Source organism: Lactuca saligna, chromosome 3 (genome assembly GCF_052625555.1).
Source record: "Lactuca saligna cultivar CGN05327 chromosome 3, ASM5262555v1, whole genome shotgun sequence".
NCBI lineage: Eukaryota > Viridiplantae > Streptophyta > Magnoliopsida > Asterales > Asteraceae > Lactuca > Lactuca saligna.
In genome coordinates this window covers 162,974,320-162,980,480 of record NC_136419.1, presented here as the reverse complement: position 1 = coordinate 162,980,480, position 6,161 = coordinate 162,974,320, and positions in this window count along the sequence as shown.

Sequence of the window (6,161 nt, the reverse complement as noted above, 5' to 3'; positions counted from 1 at the left end):
GGGTTTCGCACCTTCTCTTTCTCTCTTCGGTCGTGGGACTATACAAGTCCGGGAGGGTTGAGTTATGTGAATAAGTGCGAGCGACGCCTAAGGGATCGCTAGTACGGTTGTCAACTGGACATTTTTAATAATGTACGTTACAACAATTCACAACCCACTGTATACTCAATGCCTCCGGAGCTCAACGAATACCTCTAATGTAACGAAACAACAACACATAAACTAATTGAAGCAAAGTAATAGGAAAATGTCGGGTTTTCCTAGGGTTTTCAACTAATACACCTACGAACTACGTACCAAGTTTTAAAAATCGTACGCATACACCTATAGAAAACAAACAAGCATACTTGTGGATCTTCACATTTTTTTACACTATACTATTTTAAGAAAATATCGGATTTTCTGGTGGTATTCAAAACAATACAAACATTGGATTTCAAACATTACTTATGAACTCACCAACATTTCATATGTTGACGTTTTTCAAAATACTTGTATTCTCAGGTAACAGATAAATCGAAGGGATAAGTGTACTCAGTGACGTTTTGCTTCTTGTTTAATTAGCACCGAACAATCTACTTTTTGGGCATGTAATGTTAGGGAACAATTTACTAAATGTAAACACGACCAGTTGTATTATTCCAATGCTTGGTGATGTATGATGTTATGTTTCATGTATATTCATTGTGATGGTATTCAATTGAGTCACAACAGCCCCCAGACGTTTCCGCCGTCTGGTTCGGGGGTGTGACAGGTTGGTATATGTGCTCTGTTTATAGTGAACTAGCATATCTAACCATACATTGATATGCAACTATAAACCAAAAGAGGGACTAACATAACTCTGAACAAAACAAGTAAAACATAACAATAAAACACCCTTGCTTGTATTAAGAACGAGAACCTAACACCGAACCAAACAAGATAATGCTAGTATCTCGGTTAATCCAGGACTGCTCTTGGTTGTATCAAGGAGCGGCTGTAGCCTGATCAACTACATTCCCTCCAAGGTACAACCATCACATGTCTGGTAGAAATCGTGATAACTAGGGAATCTAAAAACATACCCCTTAATCTCCAAAAAGGGAACCCCAACTAAATCTATGCAATAGTTGTAGGATTATAGGAGTAATTGGTATGCTATTTGATTCTAGTATTCATAGTCCTTCGTGCAATATGCTATAGACAAGTATCATTAATCAGGAAAACCCTATCTCCCTAGTCAAGGAACAGTAGGGTGGCTCGATCCAGAGGAAGAACCGCAGGAGGAAAACGAAGTAGAACTCGCCAGTGAACCCGCCAAGTCAATAAGTGGACCTCGAGGAGGAAGAGCCCAAGGGCAGAGATGATGATGACTCGGATGCAGAATCTGATGTCATTAACCATCCATGACAATCCAGAGTACTGACTTATCGTGTGGGCCCCAGTGGCCCCATGCCCCCTTGGGCATACGAAATTTGGAAATAGAGTCACCAGCAGGGGATACAACCACACTAGGGCAGGAACCGAGGTCTCTCCGACCATCGGCCATAAAGGACCTGTTGACCAGGCCCTCCCAGTCTTGGTCTGACGCACCCGAGGTATTGATAACCAAGCTCAGGACACCCCAAATCGAACGAAACAAATGTGGTTTGCTAATAGGAGGGATGAAAGGCAAACACGGGAAGTGAATGGAGACTCTCGAGCGAGACAGTTAGTTTGGGAAGTACGCCTACGAGATACTGAGCAACAAGTAGCTCGTCTCCAAGGTGCATCCACTTCACCAGCACCACCACCAGACACTTCCCGCCACGATTAGGATCAGCCTTTTCTAGTCCCCCCCTCTACTATCCGACATGACTCTCTTTCGTGTACTGAGATGGTACTTACCCCTGAAACAATCATGTGCCATATTGATTTCATTTTAACTGCAAAGACTCAATTATATGCACAAGCGAACCCTCGAGACCACTAGAGACTTAAGGATCTCGATACCAAAACACCCTATATACTCTAAGGATATACGTGACGATCGTGCCAAATCTGTGATTACCTACTACCGTAAATATATCATGGGGATGTTGATGGAAGCAGTAAGAACTATACAACAAGATGCAAAGTATTATAGAGTACAACCAGGAATGACGATCATTACTTACAATCTAGATTATCAACGAGCAACAGGAAAATGCCATCTCGCAAGAATAAAAATCGCACTCGTGAGACACTGCTCCTGCAGATGGACCCTGCTACATTTCAAGCTGCTGTAACGGCGGCAGTAACCGCTGCTATGGCACAAATCAATGCAAACAACCCCAATGGAGGTAGGAATAGCATTGAAAACTCCAGCCAAAAGGATGAACATGGAAACCAACAAGTGACGACCTATCAAGGAACTCCAAACCCCAAACTTAAGAGCAGGAAGCTGAGGTGTGGAAGTAAGAGAAAGGGACATCCCACTCAAGGGTTCTCAAGGAAGCAACATGTTGTTGCTGTTCATGAGACCATGACCCCTATTATATCAACAACCAGGAGACCATATGTTGGAATCCTTCCAAAATGCAACCAGTGCAAATTCCATCATAGGGGAGCCTGCCGGGATATGCACTGTGACAAATGCAACCGAAAGAATCACCCTGCCAAATTCTGTAGAACTTATCCATGCCAGAAGTTTCAGCCAAATGAAAACGACAAAAATCGCAACAACCCTAACAACAACACCAATAATGAGACCATTCACGCCTGCTATGGGTGTGGAGTAACCGGTCACTTCTGGCGTAGTTGCCCCAAGGATAACAATCAAGGTGCAGAATGATCAGAAATGGTCCTGACCTGGGGTCAAGGCGAAGCAATCCAAGACCCAACGGTTGTTATTGGTATGTTCCCACTTGACGACTCTTTCGCTTACCTCTTATTCAATGGTAAATCCGAGTGAAGTTTCGATTAGTAACATATTCAAACACTTACTAAAACAACATCCCCAAAGCTAAGCTAAGCCTTCTCAATGGACATGGCCAATGGGGAAAACTGATTTAACCTAGGGTACTTATGTGGAGTACACCTTAGCACTAAACAACCATTCATTACAAATAGACTTCATGCCAATAAATATTAGGAGTTTTAATGTGATAATCGTCATGGTTGGGTTAATCCCCCACCGTGATGATACTATGTGTCGCAAGAAGGCCGTTTGCCTTCACCTTCCTAATCACAAAAACTTTAATAATCCATGGTGATAAACCTGGAGCCAATCCTCTTCCTATCTCGTGCATCAAGGCGCAGAAGTCCCTGCACCAGAAGAACTACGTTCTCCTCACTCATGTTGTGGACAAGACCGAAGAAGAGGTAGGCATACAAGGGATTCCAGTAGCATGTGATTTTTCCAAATGTGTTTCCCGAGGAACTTTCGGGAATATCCCAGAGAGACAGGTCGAATTTCGAATCAACCTCATATCGGCAACCACATCAATTGCCAATTCACCCTATAGATTGACTCCCGCCAAAAATTCACAAGTTATCCTGTCAAATGAGTAGAATTGTTGCGCAAAGGATTCATTAGACCAAGCTTCTCATTCTAGAGAGCTCCGGTCTTGTTTTTCTAGAAGACAGATCCTTCCGAAGCTCCAAGGAGCTCGTTACTTCTTTAAAATAGATCTAAGAATCGGTTATCATCAACTATGAGTCCGAGAAGGCGACATTTCAAAAAAAACTGCCTTCCGAACTCGTCACGACCATCTCAAATTCGTTGTGAGACCCTTCAGTCTAACGAATACTCCCACACTATTCATGGACCCTACGAACCAAGTCTTCCCAACCATTCCCAATTAGCCTTTTCATTATTTTCATCAATAACATACTCATCTACCCTCGAAGCAAGAACAAAACATTGTCAACACCTACTACCAGCCTCGAAAGTATCAAAGCCGGTGAATATCACGACGATATCCCGGTGATCATCGATAGGTTAACCCAATCTGCCCATTTCCTGCTACTACAGATCGTGAGACTCCATGAAATATTGGTATCTACTATCTCGAATCGAGATAACGGGATTACTTCAAGACTTTAACAGTCATCTCAAAAGACTATGGGAACATAGCTAACTATGAGTGTTGTTTACTACTCTCAAACCAATAGCCAAAGCAAACAAACCATGCAACCACTCAAATTTATGCTATCAGTCTGGGTGTTTGAATTCAACAAGTCAGGGAATACCCAGTTTCCCTTGACTAAACCCTCATACAGTAACAATTATCGCACGAGCATCAAGATTGTTCGTTTCGAAACTCTTTATAGTCATAAATGCATATCACTCGGTAGTACTCTCATGAGACGAGAAACCACTAGCGAAACAACAGAGAGGATAATCCAAATCAAAGCTGGACCTCAAGCATCGTGAGACCGATAAAAGAGCTATGCTGACAAGCGACGTAAGCCATTAGGATGGCAAGTCGGGGATCGCATGTTATTAAAGGAATCTCCTGGGAATTGAATGATTCGTTTTGGGAAGCGGGGAAAACTGAACCCACGGTACATTGGACCTTTCGAAATCGTCGCCCGAATAGGTCCGGTAGCATACAGACTGCAATTACCCGCAGAGCTAAGCGGTGTACACCCCGTGTTTCATGTCTCTAATCTGAAGAAGTGCCTATCTGATGAAACTCTCGTCATTCCTCTTAACGAGATTGAAATCAATGAGAATCTCCTGTTCGTTGAAGAACCAATTGAAATCATGGACAGGGAGGTGAAGCGTACTAAGCAAAGTCGCATCCCGATCGTGAAAGTACGGTGGAATGCAAAGCGTGGGCCAGAATTCACATGGTAACGCGAAGACCAAATGAAGCAGAAGTACCCTCACCTATTCTAGCATTCTCAAACCTAGCTTTCAAACAGAATTTCGGGACGAAATTCCCTCTAACGGGGGGATGATGTCACAACTAGAAATTTTGTGTCTTATAATCACTAAACTCAAGAAAAATGTTGAACCAAAAACTTAAAACCATGTGTGATGCTTATTAAATGACATCAAAAACTTCAATCAAATACATCATGCAAGTGCTACAAATAGTCAACAACCAATTGGAAACCCCAGAAGTCCTTGTCTAGGTCCATTTTGGACTAGGACTTCCTTATTGGACCTAAATGGACCAATAAGCTTCCAATTTGACTATCATGGGATTAGAACCCTTAAATGGGCTCTAATTGGACCCACATTTATTTATTTAAATATTTTGGGCCATATTGGGCCTAGAATAGAATGAATTAAAAGCTTTGATCCATGATTAACCTAAACTAGCCTAACAAAGTGTAAAAATCATATTATATTTCCTTTTAGGTTAAAACTCATCCAACTTAATTTACACATGGGCTTATGGGCATTAAAGCCCAAATTTCTCTTTTTCCTTCCATATTTTCGGCCCAAAACAAGCCCAAGAGGAAGGGTTGACCTTGTGAGTGACACCTCACAATTAACCAAAGGATTTCCATGCAACATGTCCCATACTTCCATGCATGCATCACTTCATGGTCTATTTCTCTCTTCTCTCACTAACTCTCGACCCGAATACACACACACATACACAAATATCTCACAAATTCTCTCTAGAATACTCAAGAACACATCCTTCCTCTCCACTAAAAAAATCTCGAAAATTAGGAGGCTTTCAAGAGGATATTTCCACAAACTCTTCATCTAAGGTAAGGTTATGCTTGGATCTAAGACTTAGATTCTTTGTTTTATCAAAATCTCTTCCTAATCCATGCAAAAATCGTGATCTTGCATCCTAGAAAACTCCATAAACTCGAAAACTTCATCAAGGGGTGCTGAGTCAAAAATCACCAAGCTTTCTTCCATCCTTTCTTCAAAAACCGAATCAACATCCAAAGGTGAGCTTCATACCCCCTTATTTTCGGTTTTTATAAGTTTTTGTGGGGGAGAATCCAAGCAAAGGTCTAGATCTAACATTATGTGTATGCCTTGTATGATTTCTATGCTTATATGTGTGTTTGGTATGATTATGATGTTGGATCTAGTCATAAATCACTAAAAACCGAGATATACTTTATGCTAAATGATACTAACATAAAACATACTGCTACATACAAAGTATACCAAGAAAAATAGCTAAGTGTCTTAATAATACATACTTTGGGCTAAAAACTCCTTTTTTTAGACATAAATG